The following is a 27,688-nucleotide window of genomic DNA, read 5'->3' on the forward strand; positions in this document are numbered from 1 at the left end:
ATAAACATCTTCCTTGAGTACTGGCCTCCTCCCGTGGCAGTGGCAGGAACGAAGTGGGTACCTCAGGTGTGTGTTTGTGGTGTGTTATCCAGACCTTCTAAAGGGGCGTTGAGCCCACGAGGAGGGCTGTGTGTGTGTGCTGAGTGGCAACAGTTTTAAGTCTTTTGGCTGGATGTTCAATGAACCTGGAGGAGAATTTCAGAACTTCTTGGATCAGCATCCCTTAGAAAGGAGCCCAAACTCTGAGGCTGACAAAAGCATGCAAGCCAGCCTCTGCATAAACAAAGTCTCCTCTTTCCTGGCATGATCAGTGGAGTGAGAAGGGCCCTGCTGTTTCCAGGAAACATGAGGTGAAGCCCAAAAGGGTCCCACTCTAGCCTTTCTGGCCTCACTTTCTCCATCCATAGGATGCACGTGATTGTCTCAGTCTCACAGGTGCTGTGAGATGAGAGGTGGCCAAGGAAACACACCACCCCAGGGGCCCGTCCACACACCAGGTGTAATTCATTGTGTATTTGTGTTCATCTTGGGTTTCTGGAAAGTTGGTTCCTTGCTGTTATCCTTGGCAATTCCCCACTTCAGGTTTCGTTAAAGAAATGATTGTGTGCACACAGTGATACTTGTTTCTAAATACAATACAGAGCTATATGCTCTGCTGGTGCACACCATCCGGGTTCAAATCCTGACTCCACTGTACTGGCCATGCAGCCTTAGGTAATTCTCTTAATCTCGTAACTTTGAGTTTCCCCATTGGTAATCTGGGGCTAAATTAACAGTGCCCACCTCACAGAGCTGGTTTGTGGATGGAATGAAATGAAGAATATAAAGTCTTTACATGGTGCCTGGCACACGCAAGTGGTTGATAAATATGAGCATTTCCCAGGATCATTATCACTATTGATAAGTTATATCACACGTACATTTTATGGCAACACACACACAGGCCACAGTGTGCTGCATGAAAGGAGGCCTCCCTGTACTGCACGTGAGCTCACTGCAGCATGTGTGCACTGTGTGGCAGCTGATGTCGGATTGAATGTGTATTTTGCACTCTGTCTGCCATGTCCACATTCTAGTACTCCACGTCTGTGTTGCATTTCAGGCTCAGCTGTATTGTATGGGCTCTTTGGGCTCTGTAGCTGGGCATACTCATTGCATGTCACCGTGTGCTGATTTTGTTCTGTAGTGCATGTATGTTGGAATACATGCATGCATTGTGACGCCTGCAGAGAAGCGTTAGTAGGGCTATATGGTGTACATGGGTGATAACGATGGAGGCTAGACTGGGTCTGTAGATGTGGTTTGTTTGGCCCACACAGTGCTGTTATTATTATTTTTTTAATATTTAAAAATGGAAAGGTTTCATATAAAATCAGATGACTTGTTTCTCTTTTAAAGTTGGAAGACCTGATAATATCGGCCCTACTTTCCCACATGGCAAAACTCGACTGGGGCTGGGGGTGACTGCCCTCTATAGGGCTGGTAAGCATTATGTACTTTGTCACAGTCTCCGGCATTCCCTATTGCTTCCCTCACTTGGACACCAGGCTCAGCTGCCACTGTTCATCTCACTTGTGCTGTTTTTCTCGTGCCCAATCTGCTTCACCCATTCTCATTCTCTTTCCTGCTTCCACAGTCATCTGGGTTTACAACCTCTGGGTTCTGAACCCACAAAATCTGAATGCCCTTCTGATAAGCCCAAGAAGGCCTGGTGAGTAAAGGGAGGATGTGAAGGACCTCACTGAGAAGTCACAGAGTCCCTGCTTCTCTGGACCTTCCTACCACACAGGAAGCAAGCACCAGGGGTACTGACCCTGCTGATGGAGAAGAGCAGCCCCGGACGGTCAGAGCAGACGCCTGTGAAGCAGAAACGCAGCTTCCAGTAGAAGAGGTGCTCCCAGATGAAAGTGATGAGGCTGAGGGCCATGGCGGCTGCCAGCATGTAGAAGACGCCCGCCATGTTGTCTATGTCCAACTGACTGCTCATCACCTCATTCTTCTCGTTGTGGCAGATCCCCGTGAGCCACAGGGTCTCCAGCTCCTCCATCTCACCTGAACAGAACACAACATCCACAGGCAGTGAGGACCAGGGCATGCACGCTGGGGAACACACCTGTGGGTCTAAGACAGAAATGGGTGAATCTTGACTTCCCACTTACAGCTGTGTGGCCCCAACTTTCCTAGTCTCCATTTGCTCACGTATGTGAGGATAATAATAACACCCAACTAATACAGTTGTGGCATCCCTGGGTGATGCAGATGGTTAACGTGCTTGGCTGGAAATGCCAGTCCACCCAGAGATGCCTCAGAAGAAAGGTCTAGTGATCTACTTCCAAGAAATCTGCCATTGAAAACCCTATGGAGAACAGTTGTATTCTGACACACATGACGTCGCTATGAGTTGATTTCTACTCACCAACTGGTTAGTATAGCTGCAGTTAGGATGAAGTGAGATAACATACATAGGGAATTTAACACAATCCTTGGCTTTATTGTTATTGTCATTATCATTATGTTCCCCCTACCCTGCTTTCCTCTACTCATGTCACCACACCCAACCAAGTCAGGAACAGAACATAGGGATGAACTGGCAGCTACAGTGGAAAAGATTTGCATTTCACTTCTAACTTTATCACCAACTAGCTGTGTGACCTTGGAGCCACAACTACCCTGTCCGTGATATGGGTATAATAGTAGCACATACCTTACAGAGTTGGGATGAGGATCAAGTGAGATCCCATAAGCAAAATCCCTAACGTAGTGCCTGGCTCATAGCAAGTTCTCAATAAATAGTAGCTTTTGCAGGACCGTTGAGAAGGAAATGCCTAGCACAGTGCTTGGCACATGGTTGTTGTTCTTGTTGGGTGCTGTTGGGTCGATTTTGACTCATAGCAACCTCATGTGACAGAGTAGGACTGCCCCATAGGGTCTCCTAGGATATAATCTTTACAGGAGCAGATTGCCAGGTCTTTCTCCCACAGAGCCGCTGCATGAGTTCGAACTGCCAGCCTTTTGGTTAGCAGCCGAGCACTTAACCATTGTACCACCAGGACTCCTTTGGCACATGGTAGTCCTCAAATATATTCTTTCCTTCTTTTCCCTCCCTTTACAGCATCCAAGACTACTTAAAAAAGTTGCCCACAAGCAGTGCCCTTAGGATGTAAGACTTGAATTGAAAAGAGACATCCCAACTGGCTCTGAGTGGCTCCTTGCCAAACTCAACATGTCCCCGCTTAGGTAGGTAATCAAAGAAGCAGGTGAATTTTTCTACGAGGAAAAAAAAAAAGTAGCCTTGCTTAGCATCGTTCTATCTCTATTTTATATGCATTTTATCAAGTTGTCATTTAGGTGGAAATTCTCTGATCTAAATGTCTGGCAATTACACTGTCTAGCAATTCACTAAACTATGGCACTTTGACTATGATTCACAACCTTTAAAGCTGATCCTTCAAGGACAGTGAAAATCAAGGAAATCAAAAAACCAAACCCATTGCTGTTGAGTCAATTCCGACTCACAGCAACCCTATAGGATAGAGTGGAGCTGCTCCATAGAGTTTCCAAGGCTGTAAATCTTTATGGGGGCAGATTGCCGCCACATCTTTCTCTTGCAGAAATTAGCGTGTATTACTTTTGATTTGCTCTTACTCTTGATGATTTGGCTGAACACAGAATATTCTAGGTTGATGGTTATTTTTCCTTAACCTTCTGAAGATATTATTACATTTTCTTCTGATCTCAGTGGCTGCTGTTGAGAAGTCTGCCGATGCTCCCATTGCAGTTAGTTTCCGTGCAATCTGGATCTTCTCTCTGACCACTCTGGAGAATTCCACTTCGTCTTTGGTGTGGAATCCAGAGTGGATTTGTTGTATTTGCTCTCTCTGGACTTAGTGTGATTCTTCAATCTGATGACTCACGATCTTCAATACTGGAAATTTCTCACCCATTTTCTTTTTGAATACTAAATTTCCCCATTCTGTCTTTATTTTTTCTTCTGAAATTTGAGTTAAAATATTATGGACCTTTTCATTCTATCCGCCAGGTTCTTAAGCTTGCTTTAATACTTTCCATTCCTTTTAACTCTCTGCGCTACAGTTAAGTGATTCCCACAGATGCATTCTCCGCTTCATTTATTCTTTCATTAGTGATATTTAGCTTTACATTTTAATTTTAATTTACTTCTATCAATTGTGGCATTCGTTTTACTCTTTCACAGATCTGCCTGTTCTTTTAAAAATAATATCCCATTCTCTTGTGATTTTTAAAGCTTCAATATTTAATGATTTCAAACCTGTAGTCTTTCAGATTATTTTCTTCCAACTCTTAAAAACCAGTTGCCTTTGAGTCAATTCCAACTCGCAGCAACCCCATATGTGTCCGAGTAGAGCTGTTCTCCGTAAGGTTTTCAATCGTCGAATTCTCGGAAGTAGATCGCCAGGCCTTTCTTCCGAGATGCCTCTGGGAGGGCTTGGACCGCCAAACTTTTGGCTAGTAGCCCAGCATGTTAACCATTTGCACACCCGCGACTCCTCTCCCCCGCTGGTTTTTGCAGTTCTCATTCTTCTGCTGTGGTGTGTGCTGACTCTCATGGTGGATTATTTCTTTGCACCATTTGTAACCTGTGATCGTGAGCTAACCTTCAGCAGAGCTGCTCTCCCCCTGCTCCCCATGGGGGTTCTGAGCACACTAGGTTAGAGAAATGTCCCTACAGAGGGGTTCTAGGTTCGTTTCTGTCATGGATTCCGGGGTTGTCAACGTACTGGGTTTTCTATCAAATTCCTTACACTGTAAACTACCGTTCCATTTAAGTAGGATAGAGTTGTACCCCTATACTCACTTAGGCTTTAATTTCTCTCTCCAGCCTCATACGACAAGCCCCTTTGCACTTTATTTGCTTGGTGGACAGGTCTTCCTCATCTCCTTTTCACAGTCTAAGTAACTCCTTGAAGATTCCAACTTTATGCAGTGCTATCATTTCTACTCTCCCTTTGCACAGGTTTGTAGCCCCCACGTCCATGCTAAAGCCCCAGCTCCCATGTCTAGGATCTGTACCCCCTTGGGCTGCCACAGCCTCAGCCAAATATCCTTCCCCCTGTGTTTCTGGCACCTTTCTTTTGGACGTGGCTGTGTATTGTTCGTGTGCACACACGTGCACGTGTGCGTGTGTGTGTGTGTGTATGCACTCACATGCTTTTAATCCTGCATCCTGAAGTGTTTGTAACAGGAAGGAGAGTCCCTGGGTGGTACAAACGGTCAGTGCCCTTGGCTGCTAACCAAAATGTTGGAAGTTCGAGTCCACTCAGAGGCACCTCAGAAGAAAGGCCTAGTGATTTACTTCTGAAAAATCAGCTGCTGAAAACCCCATGGAGCACAGCTCTACTCTGATACACCTGGGGTTGCCATGAGTTGGTGTCAACTCGCTGGCAATTGGTTTGATAGCAGGAAGGGGTCCAAGTCAATTTAGTCATCTATCGTACCACAACCATGTTTTGTAATCAGAAAAATAAAAGCTTCCATATTTGTGGGAGGGAAAAATAGGAAATCTAGCACCTTGTAAGTTCTTCACCCACAAAGAAAGGTGCTGGCTAATCAATGGTGCAGCCAATGTTATCAGAAGAAGGTATCTTGAGAGTCAATCCCTTTTCTTCTGACAACCATCCAGCTCCTTCACAAAGTTACAAATGTCACTGTTGTTGTTAGGTGTCATCGAATTGATTTTTTACTCATAGTGACCCTGGGTGACAGAGAACTGCCCTGTAGGCTTTTCTTGGCTGTAATGTTTACAGGAGCAGATTGCCAGGTCTTTCTCCCAAGGGGATTGCCAACTTTTTGGTTAGCAGCTGAATGCTTAGCCATTGTGCTACCAGGGCTCCTACAAATGTCACTGGAAGCTCAGTAATGTTATCTCATTGTCCACCCAACACCCCCACAAACTCATCCAAGCTCTTCGGCCCACCACATACCTGAAAATACCTGAAGAAATACATTATTCCTCCTCCTTCTCATAAAGACACTAGTTAACAATACAATGCTCTGCTCACTTTATCTCTCCCTTTGGAGTTTCCAAGGACACAAAAATGGGTCTTCTCAACAAATTCTCATCAAATTCCCAGCATCTTTCCTTTCAGTGTTGTTACAAAGGGAGCTGGGCTGTTGCTGCTGTTGTGTGCCTTCGATTCGATTCTGGATCACAGTGACCCTACAGGACAGAGCAGAATTGCCCCACAGGGTTTCCAAGGCTGTGATCTTTACAGGAGCAAATTGCCAGGTCTCTCCCCTAAGGAGCCGCTGGTAGATTTGAATCACCAACCTTTCAGTTAGCAGTCGAGTGCTTAATGATTGCCCCACCAGGGCTCCTTGTAATGGGGGCAGTCTGGGTCTAAGAAACACCATCGTGATTCCTGCCAGGACGTAAATGTAAAGATTTTCCCACTGTCCTTTGCCCAAACATCTCCTTTTAGAATAAGTCAACTGGGTAAACCAGAGCAGGATTTCAAAAGCAGAGCCAACGCTCGTTTCTCAGTACCAGTTACAGCCTGTTTAAATTATTTTCCAGTTAATCATTTCTTGCCCCTCTTCTACTGGTGTACTGAGCTGTAGTTCAAATGCTTTCTGATCTCGTTTTTAATTTTCTCAAGTATATTGTAATCTCCTTGAGGGAAGTCAGGGATCCTGTTTTACCATTTTCATATTTCTCACGGCCTGTAGCACGGAGCTAGAATCCAATCCGTATTTTCTGTTTCTTCTTCTTTGCTTACATCCCCAGGCTTAAATTGGCAGCATTGCAAAAATGCTCACATCTGTTTGGTAAGTTTTACTGCCATATAAATAGAGACAGAGCAAAAGGGAACTTTCAGTGGGTTTGAGATTAAAAGGCTGTGATGCACGCATGTCCTCAGCTAGGGTGAAGCACCGAATGCCATTTTTCCAAGGAGCAACCTTGTGCCACTCATTCCCCTGTAAGCTTCTCCCATTACAAGGAGGCCAAGATCTCTGTCAACGTGATCTTGTAAGCTGGAGTTGGTAAGTGGGACAATTAAGACTCTTTCCTGAAGCTAACTCCGTTCTCTGGGGAGACATGAGCCAAGTGTTCTCCTGGACAGCCTTGTCTTCCTTGGCCCACCTGAGAGGACTGGTGCCCCTGTGATGTTCAAAGCTCTCTCCTTTTCCATTGAGATAGATAAATATCTGCTGTTGAGTTGACTTTGACTCATGCACAACTCATGTACAACAGAATGAAATGCTGACCGGTCCTGTGTCATCCTCATTATCGCCGGCATATTTGAGTCTATCACTGAGGCTACCATGACAATCCATGTCACTGAGGGTCTCCCTCACTCTCACAGGTCCTCGACTCCACTAAACATAAAGTCTTCCTCCAGCGATTGATCCCTCTTGATGACGTGTTCAAAGCAAGTGAGTTGGACAATGTTCTGTTGTGATCTGTAAGGTTTTCAATGGCTGATTTTCAGAAGTAGATCAACAGACCTTTCTTTCTAGTTTGTCTTAGTCTGGAAGCTCCACTGAACCCTGTCCACCATTAGTGACTCTGCTGGCATTTGAAATACCGGTGGCATACCTTCCAGTGTCACAGCAAGATGAAGCCGCCACAGTACGACAAGTCTCCTCTCATACCTTGAATAATAGGGAGCTCATGAGCACTTGCAGAACTCTCTGCACCCTTGGGAAGTTATGCCTCAGTTTTTTCCATAGCCATCCTCAGGGAGAAGAGTGCTGTCAGCCACAGGTAGTTCTGCCAACCTCTGAGCTCTGCGCCATCCTGAGGATGGCTGAAAACATAATACAAGGAGCTGTGAAAACACAGCTGGCTCCTTTCCCCAATGCAGCCAGTTAAAGGGCACAGTGGTGGGGTTTTAGGAGTCAGGAGCCAGGGAGACGCACAGTATAAAAGGGAACAGGTGAGGATGACTGAGGTAGCGCGGTGCCTTTGTATGAGACCTGCTCTCACTGGCTGCGTGGGGGTGTTGCAAGAGGCTGAGTAAAATGGGGGGGCAGGCTGTACAGGCAGAGGTACAGAAAGGATACAGACAGTGCTGCTCCACATGCACGCTTGGGGGTTTCTTACGCTATCCATTCGCCCCCTTACAAGGTAGACGCAATAAAGGTTTCAGATTTGCAATAAAGGATGAGTAGAAATTCACTGAGACGCCTTCCAGCAAATCACAAGCAAGAAACGTAAAGAATGTCACCCTTGAGTACTGTCTTCTTTAAAACAATGATCTATATGAGACCGAATGGATAAGTTACTCTAAGGCATGAGTAGATGAGAAGTTTGGAGACAGTGAGGTTAAGTTAATGGGAGTGGAATAAGTGGAACGGAAGCAATGAGGATGTTGACACAGTGTGAAGAACATAACTAATGGCACTTAGCATTATGTGAAGAAATTGTTAAATGGGAACCTGTTCAGCTGTGTATACTTTCACCAACAAAAAATAAAGAAGGTTGGTTCAGGTAGAAAATACTAGAATGAGCCACAAAAAGGAAGCATCCTTCCTTGAAGAGTTTGGGGAGCAGGTTAAATCATCCCACAGGGTCTAGATAGTTACACGAAGGTGGCGTTAGAGTAAATGTCTGCCCGCATTCAACTCCTGCCTTCAATGCTGGCCACTTGATGTCGGTCCAGATACTCTACTTATCCATCCATGCGTATGTTCATTTCTTTTTCTATTTTTTCCTGAACAAAGTTACATAAAATCTACTATGCTTCAGGCACTGTTCTAGTGCTTTTAAACATCAACTCATGTAACCCTCATATCTGAGGCAGTGGTGATTCAGTGGTACAATTCTCACCTTCCATGCAGGAGACCCAAGTTCAGTTCCTGGCCAATGCACCTCAAGCACAGCATGTGTCAATGGAGGCTTGGGTGTTGCTATAATCCCAGACTAAGAGAGACAAGGAAGAAAGGCCTGGTGATCTAGTTCCAAAACAGCCAATGAAAACCCTGTGGATTACAATGGTCCAATCTGCATCCAATCATAAGGATAGTGCAGGACCGGGTATGGGGTTGCTATGAGTTGGGGGATGACTCAGTGGTAGCTAACATCAAGAAAAACCCTCATATATCAATGTAATGTGGCTGGTGCCATTATCACCCCTATTTTACAGATGAGGAAACTAAGGCACAGAGAGGTTAAGGAGCTTGCCCGTATTTCTGGTTTTAACATCTATAACATGGGAGCATGACATTATTTATCTCATGAAAGTCTATTTAGAATTAAAACAGATAACATGTGTATAATGCCTGGCACACACCAATTACTCAGTAAGTATTGCTAGAGATATTATTTCCTGCCTGAAGTGAGAGAAGTTGGGGGACAGGGTAGACCCACATAACCCTCCCCGGGCCATTCCTATTTATGAGCCTCCGATTCCAGGAGGGCATGTCCAGAAAGCAGGCTCTGCCCTCCAAGACTGTTATGTCCAGAGGAAGAGACAGCAGATCCTTATTTGCCCTCAGATTCCTTCTGGGCACTTCCACAGGGATTGCTGTTGCTTTTCAGACAGATTTCATTCTATTCTGTGAGCCTGTCAGAACGCTAAGGGGATTGCTTCAGGAGAGGATTTCAGAGTGAGCGATGTGACCGCCTCCAGACTCCCTGAATATTTCTCCCCCGAGGCCACTTGTGAAAAGTCCATTTTGAACCTGTACCCTTTAGGCTTCATCCAGGGCCTGAGAATCTGCTGAAATGCATCTTCTAAAATCAGCCCACACGCATACCTTAGCAGGCACTCCTCCAAATTTTTTTCTTGGTTTCTGGCCAAAGCACCTGACATGACGGTATGAAAAGAGACAACATGTGGTTCTGAGAAGTTGGATTTGATGTTCTGTTTTATTTCTCGTCAAGAAAGCTAAGGATTGTTGGTTCTCTGAAGACTTCATTTTCTTCTGCTTTACTCATTCATTCACTCACTCACTCACTTATTCACTCATGCCTCTTTCATTCACTCACTCACTCATTCTCACTCATTCATTTATTCACTCACTCATTCATTAAAGAAGGGACACTGCTAAAGCATTTAACACATGGCAGGTCCCATGTTAAGCATCTCTATATTTTCACATAGAGATGAATAATGCATAGCCTTTGGCTTCTAAGAGTTCAGCACCCAGTGGGAGAGACAGTCAAGCAAACCAGTAATTATGACCAGATGCCATGATTGAATTTGCATAGGGCTGGAGGTAGGAAGAAACATGGAGTGTTTTGAGATCAGAGTAGTTCAGAACTGCAGGGAAGGAAGAAGCAATCCAAGGACGGGGCCTGAAGGACAGGAGCCAGATTGCAAGCACTCAGCTGTTGTGCTAAGGATTTTGGGGTACCCTGAAATAATGGGGCCACTGGATGAGTCTCTGTAGTGAACACCTTGAGCCAGCTGTTGTCTTGGCTAACCCAGGATTCTTCAGTTGCTGTCCATGTTTTCCTGGTTGTGGCTCCATGAGCAGAAACCCACTGGCTCTTCACACATAATTTATCAGGTTGTTATGGGTGAGTGGCGTCTCTGGATGGTACAAGTGGTTAACATGCTCAGCTGCTAACCCAGAAGGTTAGCAGTTTAAGTTCACTCAGAACTCAGGAAGAAAGGCCTGATGCCCAAAATCACTCATTGAAAACCTTACAGAGCACAGTTCTACTCTGACACACATGGGGTTGCCGGGAGTCAGAGTTGACACGACAGCAACCGGGGGTATGGATAGGTGGGGTTGCTTCATTCAAATTGAAAATTTGCACAAGAGTGACATAGTGTGGACGAGGGTCACTAGTAAAATTCTTATTCTAGTGACACATCACTATGAATCCTGCCCTGGTCTCAGAGGTAGGCAGAACATGCAGATTAAGATTTTTTTGCTCACAGGTTATGTAGTGGCTGGGAGAAGTCCATTTGCCATTCCAGAGAAACTGCTGGCAAGGATCCACTGTAAACTGTCATCAATATCATCATCGCCCATCAGCCATTAACACTAGACATGCCTGCTATGTGCTATCATGCTGAAAACATGGCAATGACTATCTCTGGGGTGTAACTCAGAGGCCTACACCTCCAGGAAGTCTTCTCTGAACACACAGGAAGTGGATATGAAGCCACAGTGTCACTCTACAGGATCCTGGATATTTCTTCAACATAGAATGTCACGCTGGAGTATAATTTTCACTTGCTTCTAAGTCCTCCTCATTAGGAGGTAAGCTTATTCAGAGCAAGGATCTTGACTTACTCTTCTTGTATCCCTAACCCCTGGCACAGGGCTTTTCACATAAAAAAATTTCACATAGGAGGTGGTAAATAAAACTGTGTTCACTGCAGAGGATATAAGCCTTCTCTCCTCGATTAGTTTGTGACCCACAGATCTGAGGATCAGCAAGAGACAAAGCCAGGAAAGAATCTGAAAAACCTCAGGCAAAGGGGTCAGGAAGAGTTCCTGAAACCCAAAAATCAAGGTTGACCCTCTGGGGAAGAATGTCCTGATCAAAGATCCCAGCAATCCAGTTTGGTGGTTCCCCACGGGGAACATACTTCCATCTATAGCCGAAAGACGTCAGGATGACGTCACTGCTGATCCCATTAGGGTTTGCTGTGAACACCAAGAGGGGAACTGACCCCATTTCCATCCTGTTTCATGTGCTGCCCAGGGATTGGGTACTTTGGGTCTCTCAGAAGCTTCCTTTGTGGACAAATCTAGGACACCACCCTCGGCAGGCTTGTGTTCTCCATGAGAGCAGGCTCAGTCATTGAGAGCTCCTGCAGTCCAGGAACGAGCCTGGGGTCTGCGTGATGGAGGCTGAGTCCTTTCCTGCCCTGTTGCCCCCATATGGAAGGAGCCTACCAGTCAGATCTGGGGATGTTGGCTGTGGCCTGGGAACAGAGGAAGGTCAGCCAGACCATGTAAGGACTGGCCCTGGGGCTTTAGCTTCATTACAGGGCTTTGAACTAGTTCGTTCCAGTTCAAACCTCAGTTGATAGTTTGCATTTCTTACAAGTTCCCTGCTGAGAATCTGCATTTCTAACAAGTTCCCAGGAAGTGATTTTTAAGAATCACCTGGGAATTTTGTTAAAATGTAGACTCAGTTTCAGTATAGGTGGGGTAGAAATGCAAATTCTCAGCAAGGGTTCAAACCAGAATGAACTAGTTTGAAGCCCCACTTAAGGCCACACTCTAATCCTTGACTTAAAATCACATGATCTTAGTTCTGAAAATAAGAACCTTCTGGAGCCTATGACCTCTGTACCCAAGATATCAGAGTAAGTAGACCATTTGTAGGATGAAAAGTTATCTCTGGTAGTGGTGGGGGTAGGCAGTATGAGATCCTGGACACAAATAGACTGAATTTGGAAGATAAATCCTCCTTATTTAAATGCAGAATCTTCTATTTCCATATAGTGCTGAGAAGTCACAAAACCAAAATAAAAATTGGGCTAGACTTAAATGACTCCAGTTAGATGCAGTGATAGGCTGCCTTTGGCATAAGTGGTTTGCCACCACCTTCCAAGTGAGGTTTCTGCTCTGTGGATGGAACTTTGGCATTGCAGAGTCCCTTCATTGCTCCCTGTCACCACCTGGGTGAAATTTCATAGGCCATGGGGACAACTGCAAAAGTTGGATATGCGGAATCTTATACACCCAGGTCCCCAAGCTGTACCTCCTGGAGAAGAAAAAGGAAAGAGAGGAGAGAAGATTGGACAACTCTACCAAACATCACACTGTGTTGTTGCTGTTGGGTGCATCGAGCCAATTCTGACTCAGTGACCCCATGTGACAGAGTAGAACTGCTCCACTGGTTTAGCCTTGCTATAATCTTTGTGGAAGCAGATCACTAGGTCTTTCTCCTGTGATGCCTCTGGGTGGGTTCAAACCACCAACCTTTTGGTTAACAGCTGAGTGCCTAACCACTGGTTCAACAGTGTATGTAGTCACAATTTTCTATTCAGAGGACTAAAAGAAAGAATTCTCTGGAATAAGACTGCAGAAACATTGTGAGAAATAGAGGAAATCCTGTTTATATCAGCATTTCTGGAACCTGGTTAACCAATTTGCATCACGCATATACGGAGTGTTCTAGCTGATATGACTTAAAAAACAAATGCATTTATGAGCTTCGGTGAATTCATAGTAACTTTTTGACATTACACATTTTCTCAATCAATAGTCCTGAAAGTCCTATGACTCATCATGTGAGGGTATGAGGCTTTTTTAATATCACAAGAGGGTCCTTGTATTTTAAGTCTAAATGTAAGAGAAAAAAAACAGGATAGCAATAATTCTATACCCCGTGCCAAGAAATATCTCCTTTTTTTCAGCAAATAAACTGACATCATTTCTTTTCAGGTCATTTTTTTTGTCATCAATAAACTCCCTGAGATTCTAAAATTCTTGAGCAAAGGGATTATGTTCATTCATCTGTTCTCCCCACTGCCTAGGACAATGCTTAATGGACTCTCAAGACTTGGCTGTGGAAGAAAGGAGAAAGGGAAGGAGGCAATGGAAAGGGAGGAAGAGGTAAGAGGAAAGGAAGGAGGGGAGAAGACCTGGAAGATGGGGAGAGAGAGAAACAGGGGAAGTGAGGGGAGAGAAAGGGAGAAGCTGAACCTTGTGGAATGGACCCTATACCTTCATCAGTACCACCCATAACCAAAGCAGAAGGAAGACCTCATTTCCTTTTCCATGGAGAAAGGCAGGGGTGTGGGGGGCTGGTTAGTACTGGAGAACACTCTCGGCTCTTCCATTAGCGGTGGTGGTGTCCTCTGCTTGCCTCTCCTTGATCCCAAGTCTGAAGCACCAAGTCGGGGTGAGACCATGTCCGGGGAAGAGTCAGAGGGCATATGGGGGTGGCGGTGAGGGACTAGACTCAGATTCCAACTGAGGAAAGGATGCAGGGCAGACACTATGGTCCTCTTGTTACATCCTTCTAATGATAAATCCAAGGCCAGATTATGTGAACCAAGGTCATAGCATAAGTCACTGCTGAAGCTGGGGACAGAATTTGGGTGTCCAGACAACTGGCTATGCACACACCACACAACCACATAGCCACTGATGGGCACACACACAGTTCAGTTTTACAAGCTGGCTTTACTTCTCTCCTGTTGTTGTTGTTTGCTGCCGTCTAGTCAGCCCTGACTCATGGTGACAGCATGTACAACAGAACAAAAAACTGCCCAGTCCTGTGCCATCTCCAAGATCAGCTGTGGATCAGACTGTTGTGATCCACAGGGTCTTCTTTGGCTGATTTTACGAAGTAGATCACCAGGCCTTTCTTCCAGCTTAGTCTGGAAGCTCCACTGAAACCAGTTCAGCATCACAGTAACACGCAAGCCTCCACTGACAGATGCTGTGCATGAGGTGCACTGGCCGGAAATTGAACCAGGGTCTTCTGCATGGAAGCTGAGAATTCTATCAAATGGAGGTTTGTACAGTATCATGAACATATGTTACAATTTACAGAAGGCCAAAAAGAAAGAGTAAGAACAGAATAGTACAAGCACAAGGCTTTCTTCCATTTTGGGGATCAAGAGAAGGAAGAATAAGGAAAGCAGAAGGAAACAGTCTTTCTAAATCGGAAAGAATTTTTTAAAATATGCTTTTTTAAAAAAAAAATGTCAAATTTGTTTGAAAAGAGAAAAAAAGTCTTAAAGGATTCAGGAGTATGAAACATGTTAAACTCTTCCATATTGTTGGAATTATTTTAGAAGAACATGCTTTACTTTTATAATTTAAGCAAGAGGTCAGCAATCTTTTCCTTTAAAGAGACAGTAAATATTTTGGCCTTTACGGGCGATACAGTCTCTGCTACAATATCTTAGCTCTGCTGTTATAGTGTGAAAGCAGCCCTAGACAATACATATGCTAACGGATTATGTCTGTGTTTCAATAAAACTTTATTTATAAAATCAGGTAACAGGCCAGTGTGGGCTATAGTATGTAGAACTCTGAGTTAAGCAATCAAAAAAGGAAATAAAATGATTTTTTTAAAAAAATCTGTGTATGTGAACAACAGTAAATTCCAATTTAACCTCATCATGGATATCTATATTTATTGGGTACTTACAACTTAATGGGCACTATACCAAGCTAGGAAATAGTGGTGGTGTAGTGGCTAAGAGCTATGGCTGCTAATCAAAAGGTCAGCAGTTTGAATCCACCAGGTGCTCCTTGGAAATGCTAGGGAGCAGTTCTACTCTGTCCAATAGGGTCACTATGGTTGGAAATGACTCAATGGCAACACGTTTGTTTTTTATAAAAGCTGTGTTCATGCATTATATCATTCAACTCTGTGAGGTTGGTGTCTCTTACACTTCGCAATTTAAAGGGGAGAAAATTGGCCCTTAAAAAGGTGAAGTAACTTTCCCACGGTCATAGAGTAGTAAAGATCAGTTCTTTGATTTGAACCCAAAGCCTCTGTACTTAAAGAGCCCTGGTGGCACAGTGGTTAAGTGCTCAGTTGCTAACCCAAAGGTTCAACCCCACCAGTGGTTCCACGGAAGAAAACACCTGGCAATCTGCTCCAATAAAGATTACAGCCTAGAAAACCCATGGGGGAAGTTCTATTCTGTCACGTAGGGTCGCTATGAGTTAGAATCAACTTGACAGCACACAACATTTGATGCTGCTAAATTAAGGATTTTTTGTTTTTGCATCAAATACTAAAAACAAAATTTAATAATTATAAAATGTGCATTCAGGATGGGGCCAAGATGGCGGAGTAGTCAGACAGTTCTGGTGATCCCTCTTACAACCGAGACCCGAAAAAACAAGTGAAACAATTGTTACAAGCTAGGAGCCCTGAACATCAAAGGCAAAGTTAGAAAACAGACTGAGCAGCAGGGGGAGGGACAGTTCAGAAGCAGTGAGGAGTTGCCAGACCTGAATCACTAGGAACCCTCAAGCACCATTCCCTGGAGCAACCGTGTGGGGGATGGTGGCAGCATTCCAGATGTGGTTTCCTCAGGGAGAGACAGCTAGCTACACAGCCTACTCACACCTCCAGAACTAGAGAAGAACAGCGCTCTTGGCAAAAGCTAAGAACTTGCATTTATTTTACCACGACCCAGCCCCCAAGCCAGTTTCAGTGGCTGTCGATTTCCCTGGGCCTGAGATAGGTCCTGCTGCACGCTCTGAGTCATTCTCCCACTCTTGGAGAAGGAATATATTCACAATTGGGTGAAAAGATAATCTGCCAGCTCCACTAAGCTGGGGAGCTTAGGACAGAAGCGGCTCCTCTCCAGGCACAAACGGTCCGTGGACTTTGAATACCTTTCACCCCTGCATAGACCTGTGTGGGCCCATTTCAGGAGAACAGGCCTTTGTGTCAGATTCCAACAGTTTCAGCTGTGCAGTGGAGAAGTGGGTGTTTGATGTTTGACACTGCTTTGCCTAGTAAACAGGGTCCTCAATTACCCACATCATGGACCTAAGGACTAGTGGCTCCACCCACGTCACCGAGCCATCCACGACAGAGGTCCAAGGTTAAGTGGTACCTTCAAGTCCTTACAACCAAAAGCACTGGGTGCCCATGGTCTGCCTACAGAACCCACCCACCTATGTGCTGTATGGGACAGTGATGTGCCTTCCTCACAGACACTCGGGTGATGGTTGGTAGTCCCCTACCTTGTTCACAGCGTGACCCCCTACTACAACCAGATAACTGTATCTACATCAATCACCCCTGCCCCTCTAAGACTGTAGGACATGGCCTATATCACGCACTTGATAACCAACTACCTGGACACCTGAGCTGAATCCATACAAGAAAAGTGAATGGACTCCTAAGCTCATATACCTGGTAACACCTCTAGCCATCTGGTGACAGGACATTAAACCCTCAAAGGAGAAAATAATCAAGCTAGCTCACTCAAGCAGCTTATTTGGGCATATCAAAACAAAACAAAGCAGGGAGCTAGGATACAGTAACCAAACATAAAATAATACAATAAATTATAGATGGTTTGGAGACAACAGTCAATAACAAATCACATAAAGAAGCAGACTGTGATCACTTCAATAAGCTCTCAAAACAAAGAATCAAAGAATCTTCTGGATGAAGGTGCATTCCTGGAATTACCAGATGCAGAATACGAAAGATTAATATACAGAACTCTTCAAGACATCAGGAACTAGATCAGGAAGGAGATCAGGCAAAACGCAGAACAAGCCAAGGAACACACAGATAAAGCAGTTGAAGAAATTAAAAAGGTTATTCAAGAACATAATGAAAAATTTAACAGGCTGCAAGAATCCACAGAGAGACAGCAATCAGAAATCCAGAAGATTAATAATAAAATTACAGAATTAGACAACTCAATAGAAAGTCAGAGGAAAAGAACTGAGGAACTGGAAGGCACAATTAGTGAGACTCAAGATAAAACACTTGGCACCAATATATTCAAAGAAAAATCAGATAAAAGAATTAAAAAAAAATGAGGAAACCCTAAGAGTCATGTGGGACTCTATCAAGAGAAATAACCTACAAGTGATTGGAGCACCACAACAGGGAGGATAACAGAAAATACAGAGAGAATTGTTGGCAGAAAACTTCCCTGATATCATGCAAGATGAGAAGATATCTATCCAAGATGCTCACTGAGCTCCACATAGGTAGACCTCAAAAGAAAATCACCAAGACATATTATAATCAAACTTGCCAAAACCAAAGATAAAGAGACAATTTTAAGAGCAGCTAGGGAGATACAATAAGTTCAGAATACTCGGCAGAAACCATGCAGGGAAGAAGGCAATGGGATGACTTACATAAAGCATTGAAGGAAAAAAACTGCCAGCCAAGAATCATATATCCAGCAAAACTGTCTCTCAAATATGAAGGCGAAATTAGGACATGTCCAGATAAACAAAAATTTAGGGAATTTGTAAAAACAAAACCAAAACTACAAGAAATACTAAAGGGAGTTCTCTGGTCAGAATATCAGATACCAACCCAAGACTGAAACACAGGACAGAGCAACCAGATACCAGCCCAGGTAGGGAAATCACAAAAATAAATCAAGATAAAAAAACACCCAAAACAGAGAGAGAGTGATATCATTATGTAAAAGAAGACAACGTTAAAACGATAAAGACGGACTAAGAAATATTGTCATAGACCTTTCATATGAAGAGGAAGTCAAGGCGATATAAAAAATGAAAGTTTTAAACTTAGAAAAATAGGGGTTAATATTAAGGTAACAACAAAGGAGACTAAAAATCCTACTCATCAAAATAAAATCAAAGACAAAAAAATAGAGACTTAGCAAAAACAAAATCAACAACAGCGATTAAGAGGAAAAAATATAAAAAGATAAACTACTCAGCACAAAAAATTAAGTGGGAAAAAAACTGTCAACAACATACAAAAAAAGACATCAAAATGACAGCACTAAACTCATACCTATCCATAATTATGCTAAATGTAAATGGACTTAATGCACCAATAAAGAGACAGAGAGCGGCAGAATGGATAAAAAAACATGATCTGTCTATATGCTTCCTATAAGAGGCACACCTTAGACTTAGAGACACAAACAAAAACTCAAAGGATGGAAAAAAATATATAAAGCAAACAACAATCAAAAAAGAGCAGGAGTGGCAATATTAATTTCTCACAAAATACACTTTAAAGTTAAATCTACCACAAAGGGTAAGGAAGGACACTACATAATGATTAAAGGGACAATATACCCAATGACGGGGCTTCAAGATACATGAAACAAACCCTGACAGCATTGAAAAGTGAGATAGGCAGCTCCACAATAATAGTAGGAGACTTCAGCACACCACTTTTGGTGAAGGACAGAACATCCAGAAAGAAGCTCAATAAACACACGGAAGATCTAAATGCCACAATCAACCAACTTGACCTCATAGACATACAGAACACTCCACCCAACAGCAGCCAAGTATACTTTCTTTTCCAGTGCACTTGGAACATTCTCTAGAATAGACCACATATTTGGTCATAAAGCAAGCCTTAGCAGAATTTAAAACATCCAAATATTACAAAGCATCTTCTCTGACCAAAAGGCCACAAAAGTAGAAATCAATAACAGAAAAAGCAGGGAAAAGAAATCAAACACTTGTAAACTGAACAATACCCTGCTAAAAAAATTACTGGGTCATAGAAGACGTTAAGGATGGAATAAAGAAATTCATAAAATCCAATGAGAACGAAAACACCTCCTATCAGAACCTATCAGAAAATTGATGAACCAACGGCCAAACTGACAAAAGAAAAACAGGAGAGGAAGCAAATAACCCAAATAAGAAATGAGACCGGTGACATCACAACAGACCCAACTGAAATTAAAAGAATCATATTAGATTACTATGAAAAACTGTACCCTAACAAATTTGAAAACCTAGAAAAAATGGATGCATTTCTAGAAACACACTACCTACCTAAACTAACACAAACAGAGGTAGAACAACTACATAGACCCATAACAAAAGAAGAGATTGAAAAGGTAATTAAAAAACTCCCAACAAAAAAAAGCCCGGGCCCAGACAGCTTCACTGGAGAGTTCTGCCAAACTTTCAGAGAAGAGTTAACACCACTACTACCAAAGGTATTTCAGAACATAGAAAAGGACGGAATACTCCCAAACTCAATCTATGAAGCCAGCATAACCCTGATACCAAAACCAGGTAAAGACACCACAAAGAAAATTACAGACCTATATCTCTTATGAACTTAGATGCAAAAATCCTCAATAAAATTCTAGCCAATAGAATTCAACAATATATCAAAAAAATTATTCACCATGACCAAGTGGGATTCATACCAGGTATGCAGGGATGGTTGGACATTAGAAAAACAATTAATGTACTTCATCGTATAAATAAAACAAAGGATAAGAACCACATGATCTTATCAATTGATACAGAAAAAGCATTTGACAAAGTCCAACACCCATTCACAATAAAAAACTCTCAGCGAAATAGGAATAGAAGGAAAACTCCTCAACATAATAAAGGGCATTTATACAAAGCCAACAGCCAACATCCTCTGAAATGGAGAGTCTAAAATCATTTCCCTTGAGAAAGGGAACCAGGCAAGGATGCCCATTACCACCACTCTTATTCAACATTGTGCTGGAGGTCCTAACCAGAGCAATTATGCTAGATAAAGAAATAAAGGGCATCCAAACTGGGAAGGAAGAAGTAAAAGTATCTCTGTTTGCAGATCTTACACACAGAAAATCCTAAAGAATCCTCAAGAAAACTACTGAAACTAATAGTTCAGCAGGAATCTTGATACAAGATAAACATACAAAAATCAGTTGGATTCCTCTACACCAAAAAAAAGAACATTGAAGAGGAAATCACCAAATCAATACCATTTACAGTAGCCCTCAAGAAAATAAAATACTTAGGAATAAATCTTACCAGAGATGTAAAACACTTACACAAAGAAAACTACAAAACGTTACTGCAAGAAACCAAAAGAGACCTACATAAATGGAAAAACATAACTTGCTCATGGATAGGAAGACTTAACATTGTAAAAATGTCTTTTGTACCAAAAGTGACCTATAGATACAATGCAATTCTGATCCAAATCCCAACGACATTTTTTAATGAGATGGATTAAGAAATCATCAACTTCATATGGAAGAGAAAGAGGTCCCAGATAAGTAAAGCATTACTGAAAAAGAAGAACAAAGTGGGAGGCTTCACACTACCTGATTTTAGAACCTATTATACCGCCACAGTAGTCAAAACAGCCTGGTACTGGTACAACAACAGATACATAGGCCAATGGAACAGAATTGAGAATAAAGACATAAATCCACCCACATATGAGCAGCTGATATTTGACAAAGGCCCAAAGTCAGTTAAATGGGGAAAAGACAGTGTCTTTAACAAATGATGGTGGCATAAATGGATATCCATCTGCAAAAAACTGAAAGAAGACCCATACTTCACACCATGCAGTAAAACTAACTCAAAATAGATTAAAGACCTAAATATAAAATCTAAAACAATAAAAATCATGGATGAAAAAATAGGGACAACATTAGGAGCCCTAATACATGGCATAAACAGTATACAAAACATTACTAATGATGCACAAAAACCAGAAGAGAAACTAGGTAACTGGGAGCTCCTAAAAATCAAACACCTGTGCTCATCCAAAGACTTCACCAAAAGGGTAAAATGATTATCTACGGATTGGGAAAATGTTTGTAGCTATGACATTTCTGATCAGCATCTGATCTCTAAAATTTACATGATACTGTAAAAACTCAACTACAAAAAAGACAAATAACCCAATTAAAAAATGGGCAAAGGATATGAATAGACACTTCACTAAAGATGACATTCAGGTAGCTAACAGATACATGAGGAAATGCTCACGATCATTAGCCATTAGAGAAAGGCAAATCAAAACTACAATGAGATTCCATCTCACTCCAACGAGGCTGGCATTAATCCAAAAAACACAAAATAATAAATGTTGGAGAGGTTGTGGAGAGATTGGAACACTTACAGACTGCTGGTGGGAATGTAAAATGGTACAACCAGTTTGGAAATGGATTGGCACTTCCTTAAAAAGTTAGAAATAGAACTACCATACGATCCAGGAATCCCACTCCTTGGAATATAAAAAAAAATCCTAGAGAAATAAGAGCCTTTACACAAACAGATATATGCACAGCCACGTTCACTGCAGCACTGTTTACAAGAGCAAAAAGATGGAAGCAACCAAGGTGCCCATCAATGGATGAATGGATAAGTAAGTTATATTCACACAATGGAATACTACACATCGATAAAGAATAATGAAGACTCCATGAAACATTTCATAACATGGAGGAATTTGGAAGGCATTACGCTGAGGAAAATTGTCATTTGCAAAAGGACAAATATTATATGAGACCACTATTATAATAACTGGAGAAATAGTTTAAACAGAGAGGAAAATATTCTTTGATGGTTATGAGAGTGAGAAGGGAGGGAGGGAGAGGGGTATTCACTAATAAGATAGTACACAAGAACTATTTTAAGTGAAGGGAAAGACAACACGCAATACAGCACAACTGGACTAAACCAAAAGCATAGAAGTTTCCTAAATAAACAGAAAGCTTTGAAGGCCAGAGTAGGAGGGACAGAGGTTTGGGGACCATGGTTTCAGGGGGACATCTAAGTAAATTGGCATAATAAAATCTTTTAAGAAAATATTCTGCATTTCACTTTGGAGAGTGGCATCTGGGGTCTTACGCTAGCAAGCAGCCATCTAAGACGCATCAATTGGTCTCAACCCACCTGCAGCAAAGGAGAATGAAGAACACCAAAGACACAAGGTAATTATGAGCCCAAGAGACAGAAGGGGCCACATAAAGCAGAGACTACCTCAGCCTGAGGCTAGATGAACTAGACAGTGCCCGGGCACAACCGATGACTGCACAGACAGGGAACACACAGAGAACCCCTGAGGGAGCAGGACAGCAGTAGGATGCACCTCAAATTCTTGTACTTAATGGTCTGACTGAGACCAGAAGGACCCTGGAGGTCATGGTCCCCAGACCTTCTGTTAGCTGAAGACAGGAACCATTCCCAAAGCCAACTCTTCAGACAGGGGTTGAACTAGAGTATAGGATAGAAAATGATACTGGTGAAGTGTGAGCTTCTTGGATCAAGTAGACACATGAGACTATCTGGGCAGCTCCTGTCTAGAGGGGATGTAAGAAGGCAGAGGGGGACAGAAGCTGGCTGAATGGACACGGAAATACAGGGTGGAGAGAAGGAGTGTGCTGTCTCATTAGGGAGAGGGCAACTAGGAGTATACAGCAAGGTGTATATAAATTTTTGTATGAGAGCCTGACTTGATTTGTAAACTTTCACTTTAAGTACAATAAAATTTTTTTTTAATGTGCATTCAAATTTATTTAAAAAAAAATAGATAAAATAGGTAAAAAAGATAACAGACAGCTCACTCTTTTTTCCCCCCCCTTTCTCACCAGTATTCAAAGGAATTCAAACTAAGGGAACAATGAGATATCACTTTAAAAAAAAAAAAAAACAGAAAACACCAAACCCGTTGCCCTCAAGTCCATTTGGACTCATAGTGACTCTATAGGACAGAGTAGAACTGCTCCATAGGGTTTTCAAGGAGCAGCTGGTGGGTTCAAACTGCTGACGCCACCAGGGCTCTGAGATACCACTCTACACCTTCTAAAATAGCTAAAAAAGAAGAGTAATTTCAAATGGTTGCTAGGTTGTTGTTAAATTGGTACAATGATTCTTTAAGAATAGAACTTTAATTAGGATGCAGCAATCAAGAAATCAAACAACATATTTCATTGGGCAAATCTGTAACAAAAGACCTCTTCAAAGATGTCACCTTGAGGAATAAGGAGTGTCTGAACCAAGCCATGGTATTTTCAATTGCCTCATATGCATGCAAAAGCTGGACAATGAATAAGGAAGACCAAAGAAGAATTATGAATTATGGTGTTAGCGAAGCATATTGAATATACCATGGACTGCCAGAAAAATGAACACATCTGTCTTAGAAGTACAGCCAGAACGCTCATTAGAAGCAAGGATGGTGAGGCTTCCTCTCACATACTTTGGACATGCTATCAGGAAGGATCAGTCCCTGGAGAAGAACATCATGCTTGGTAAAGTAGAGGGTCAGTGAAAAGGAGGAAGACCCTCAACAAGACGGACTGACACAGCGGCTGCAACAATGGGCTCAAGCATAACGATTGTGAGAATGGTGCAGGACCTGGCAGTGTTTCATTCCGTTGTACATCAGGCCCCTATGAGTCAGAACCGACCTAACAACAATTAGAAACAATCTTTTGTGACATTAATATGATACTATGTATCAAGACTCATAGAGATGCTTATAGCCATTAACCCCGTGAACTCTACATCTAAGAGTTTGTTGCAAACAGACAATTCAAAAGAAAAAGTATATATAGGCAAGAAGATATTCATTTTATTTTTCTCTATTCTAGGGGAAAAATCAAATATTTAACATAATAATGTAATAAATTGTGGTTTAATAAAGATGATAACGTTTTATGCAAATGTCAATAAACTGTGAGGACTAGATTATATAGCAATGTGACCAAACGTTTATAATAGAAGGGTGAGTGAAAATAGGGGAATATAAGACTGTACCATATTTTTACACAAATAACACATGTCTTCTACGTTTGTTGGCCAATCACTCCCTCCCCCTGTGAGGTATTTCCATAAGCACTGCTATGCCAATTTTTTTTTACATGTTATGTAAAAATACAGTATATAATTGAGAATTACGTGTCGAACGAGTAACAGAGACCAGAAGGGGATATGCAGATTGAAAACAAGCACGTTAAAGTAGTAGATTGGAGAGATTTTAAATACAGGTAGGTAATCCCCAACTTACTACATATTCGAGTTATGGCAAAAAGCATTTATGACTGCCTTTTTTTTTTTTTTAACATCTTATTGTTAGTAATATGTATTACATACAATGTTAAAATATCTCTGTAAGTTTATATGTTATGTTTCCAACCCCAATGACAACTAAAGATCAGATTTATAAGAATCCTGATAATAAAAGGCATTAATAATAATAACTAAAAATATGAGGTATTTGACTCACATCAGAACCAACTCACAACACAGTTGTCAGAATGGGACCCATCGTAAGTCAGGGACTCCCTGTATATATCCACCACCCATCCGTCAGTTGTACAGTAGTGACTTGCATGTTGCCATGATGTCAGAAGCTATATTATCAGTATTTCGAATACCAGCAGGACCACCCACGGTGGATAGGTCTCAGCAGAGATTCCAGACTAAGACTAGGAAGAAAGGCCTGATGATCCACTTCTGGAAATGAGTTAGTGAAAACTATGAATCGTAGACTATTGTCTGAGACTTCAACTCACTTACTTTGGGCACGCCATCAGGAGGGACCCAATGCTAGAAGAGGACATCACCTTTGGTAAAGTAGGGGCTGGCAAAGGCGAGAGAAACCCTCAATAAGATAGACTAACACAACGGCTGCAACAGTGGACTCAAACATAGCAGTGATCATGAAGACAGTGCAGGATCGGACGATGTTTTGTTCTGTTATACGTGGGCTTACCATGAGTGTGTGTGTGTGTGTGTGTGTATTGCCTTTCCAATTAAAGGTGCTTTTAAAAAATATATATGCTGAGAGGAATCTGGGCCACTGTTTATCTCCTAAACCCTGTGCCTGGCTCTGTGACATCAGTGGTTGACTTACCAGCAAGCCATTCGTTATGTCTTACTTCAACTTTGATATTTCTGGCATTTGACTTTCTCTGGTTTGAGTGGTTCGCTCCTTGTCAGGTGCGGGCTTAGCACCACTGGCTTTGTTCTAATTCTGGTGTCTAACTGATGATAAACACCACGGCTCTGGGGCTCAACGGGCCTGTCAGGAAATTCACTTATACAGATGAAGCCCCTTGGAGCTCTACCACATAGGGAGTCAATGGTCCTTCAGGAGATTCATGAGCTTTATCTGTTCTTTAAGTAAGTGCTTTTCCATTAGTATTCCAAATATGTCCCTAGTTAAAATTAGGAGGGAGATAAACAAGTCTAATTTTTATGGCACCGTCTGGTCACAGGCCAATGGAGGAGCATTTAAGCCCCTTAGTGCTAATCTATGCTTAGGACTGGCACATTTCTTTCTCTGAAAATGTCGCGTTTCCAAATGAATAGTTTGCCCTGGACATGGATTTTAGGTCACAGAAGGGTCAAAGTGACGTAGTTGCTGGGACATCAAAATGGTCATTAATCACCACTGCAACCCTTTGGTACTTATCATCAAAGCTGCTACCTTGTGTATAAATGAGATTTGTATGCAGAAGTCATTGATATATAGTGAAAGAAATAATGAAATTCACATGAAAGAACCAGACTCAGTCAGCCCATCAACAAAATGGTCGTTCTCCACACTTCCCAGGTGGTTTCAAATGAGATCACATCTACCTGGAATCAGGGGAGCCGTCCCCTCCAAATCTGGGTCAAAAACTGGTTTAATCAATAGTAGCTCTGGCTGAGCCCCTGCCCAAATGTCAGGCCTTCAATCTTGCCTGCTTTATTTTTTAACACTTATTACAGTCAGTGGAGCCCTGGTGGTGCAGTAGGCCGGCAGTTTGAATTCACCAGCCACTTCTTGGAAACCTGATGGGGCAGTTCTACTCTGTCCTATAGGGTCTCTATGAGTCAGAATTGACTCGACAGCAATGGATTTACAGTAAATAAGTAAAAAATGAAATCTTTGGAAGCAACAAAGACTTCTATGTCTATTTTTGACCCTTGGCTGAATGAGGACGCTTTAGATTAAAACATATTTGATGATTTCTCTATTCATGATCTACCCCGTCTCTCCTACATTCCTTACTGTAGTCACTGTGTAGGCTGACGCTAAGATGTTCTACACCATTTATTCCTTAGGTTTCCAAAACCATTGAGGTTTCTGGACATGTAAACACAATTAATGAGGGCAGTGTGGTTCAGTGGTAGAATTCTTGCGTTCCACGTGGGAGACCTGGGTTTGATTCCTGACCAACGCATCTCAAGCACAGCCACCACCCATCCGTCAGTGACGGCTTGTCTGTTGCTATGATGATGAACGGGTTTCAGCAGAGTTTCCAGACTAAGACAGACTACCAAGAAACGCCTGGTGATCTACTTCCGAGAAAATCAGCCAATAAATACCCTATGGATCACGGTGGTCTGATCCTGTCGTGCATGGGGTTGTCATGAGTTGGGCTGGTTCAACAGTAGCTAACAACAACAAACACAGTTAGGAGCCATGAGAGGAGGAGGATGAGGAAAACACACAGCCAAGATCCAATTTCACGGACCCCAACTGAGTGATCTGTTGGTACTGAAACTCAACCAGCACTTGCCAGTCAGAGAATAACATACTTCCAAATGCTAAATATTGTTGTTCTACAGAGTGGTTCTTAAACCTTATTGGGCATCAGAATCACCCAGAGAGGCTGTTAAAAAGGCACAGGGGAGAGGGTGAAAATTAAGTATCTATATTTTCCACAGGCTCCCCAAGTAGGTCTGATGGACAGAAGTATGTCACACACATCGTCTTAAGTAAGCTAACCGCTAAGGGCAATAGAAGTATTTAATTATTTTTACATCCCACCTACTGGCGCTCAGAAGCTGCTCAGCCACTCTTTGTTGAATGAGTGACTAGAAAGGAGAATGAGAAAATGAACTAATGGTCGGATAAACTGGTGGGCTTTGTAAACAGCACCCCGTCCTTAGTAACTTGATTAGAAAGTTCATGATTTGCGCAGGAGCTCGCTCAGCCCAATCTGTGGTTTCTGTCTTTGAAGTCTCAATTTGATTAAAGCTCGTTTGGTGAGGAACAATCACTTTCTGAAATGCCGGGGATTATTAGGGAGCTCTGTAGGGAGCAAGCAATTCAGCAACTACACGGGTCTTTGTGAACTGTAAAGGCCGCTCTGCCAGCCTATATCGGAGCCAAACGTCTGACTTCTCTTAATTACATTCTGTCCTTGTTTAAGTCCTTCTCATCTCTTGCTTCTAGGTCCAGAGTTCTCCCCAAACTGCCCAGGATTGAAGGATCTCAAAAATTAGGCTGGGCCTGTTCCCACAGTGCTGCGGCCCGAAGCATGTACAGCCTCCTTTGCCCTGGAAAAAGGGACAAGAACATAGGTTGCTTTCTCTCCCA

The sequence above is a fragment of the Loxodonta africana genome, chromosome 12 (assembly GCF_030014295.1).
Source record: "Loxodonta africana isolate mLoxAfr1 chromosome 12, mLoxAfr1.hap2, whole genome shotgun sequence".
In the NCBI taxonomy this organism is placed as follows: domain Eukaryota; kingdom Metazoa; phylum Chordata; class Mammalia; order Proboscidea; family Elephantidae; genus Loxodonta; species Loxodonta africana.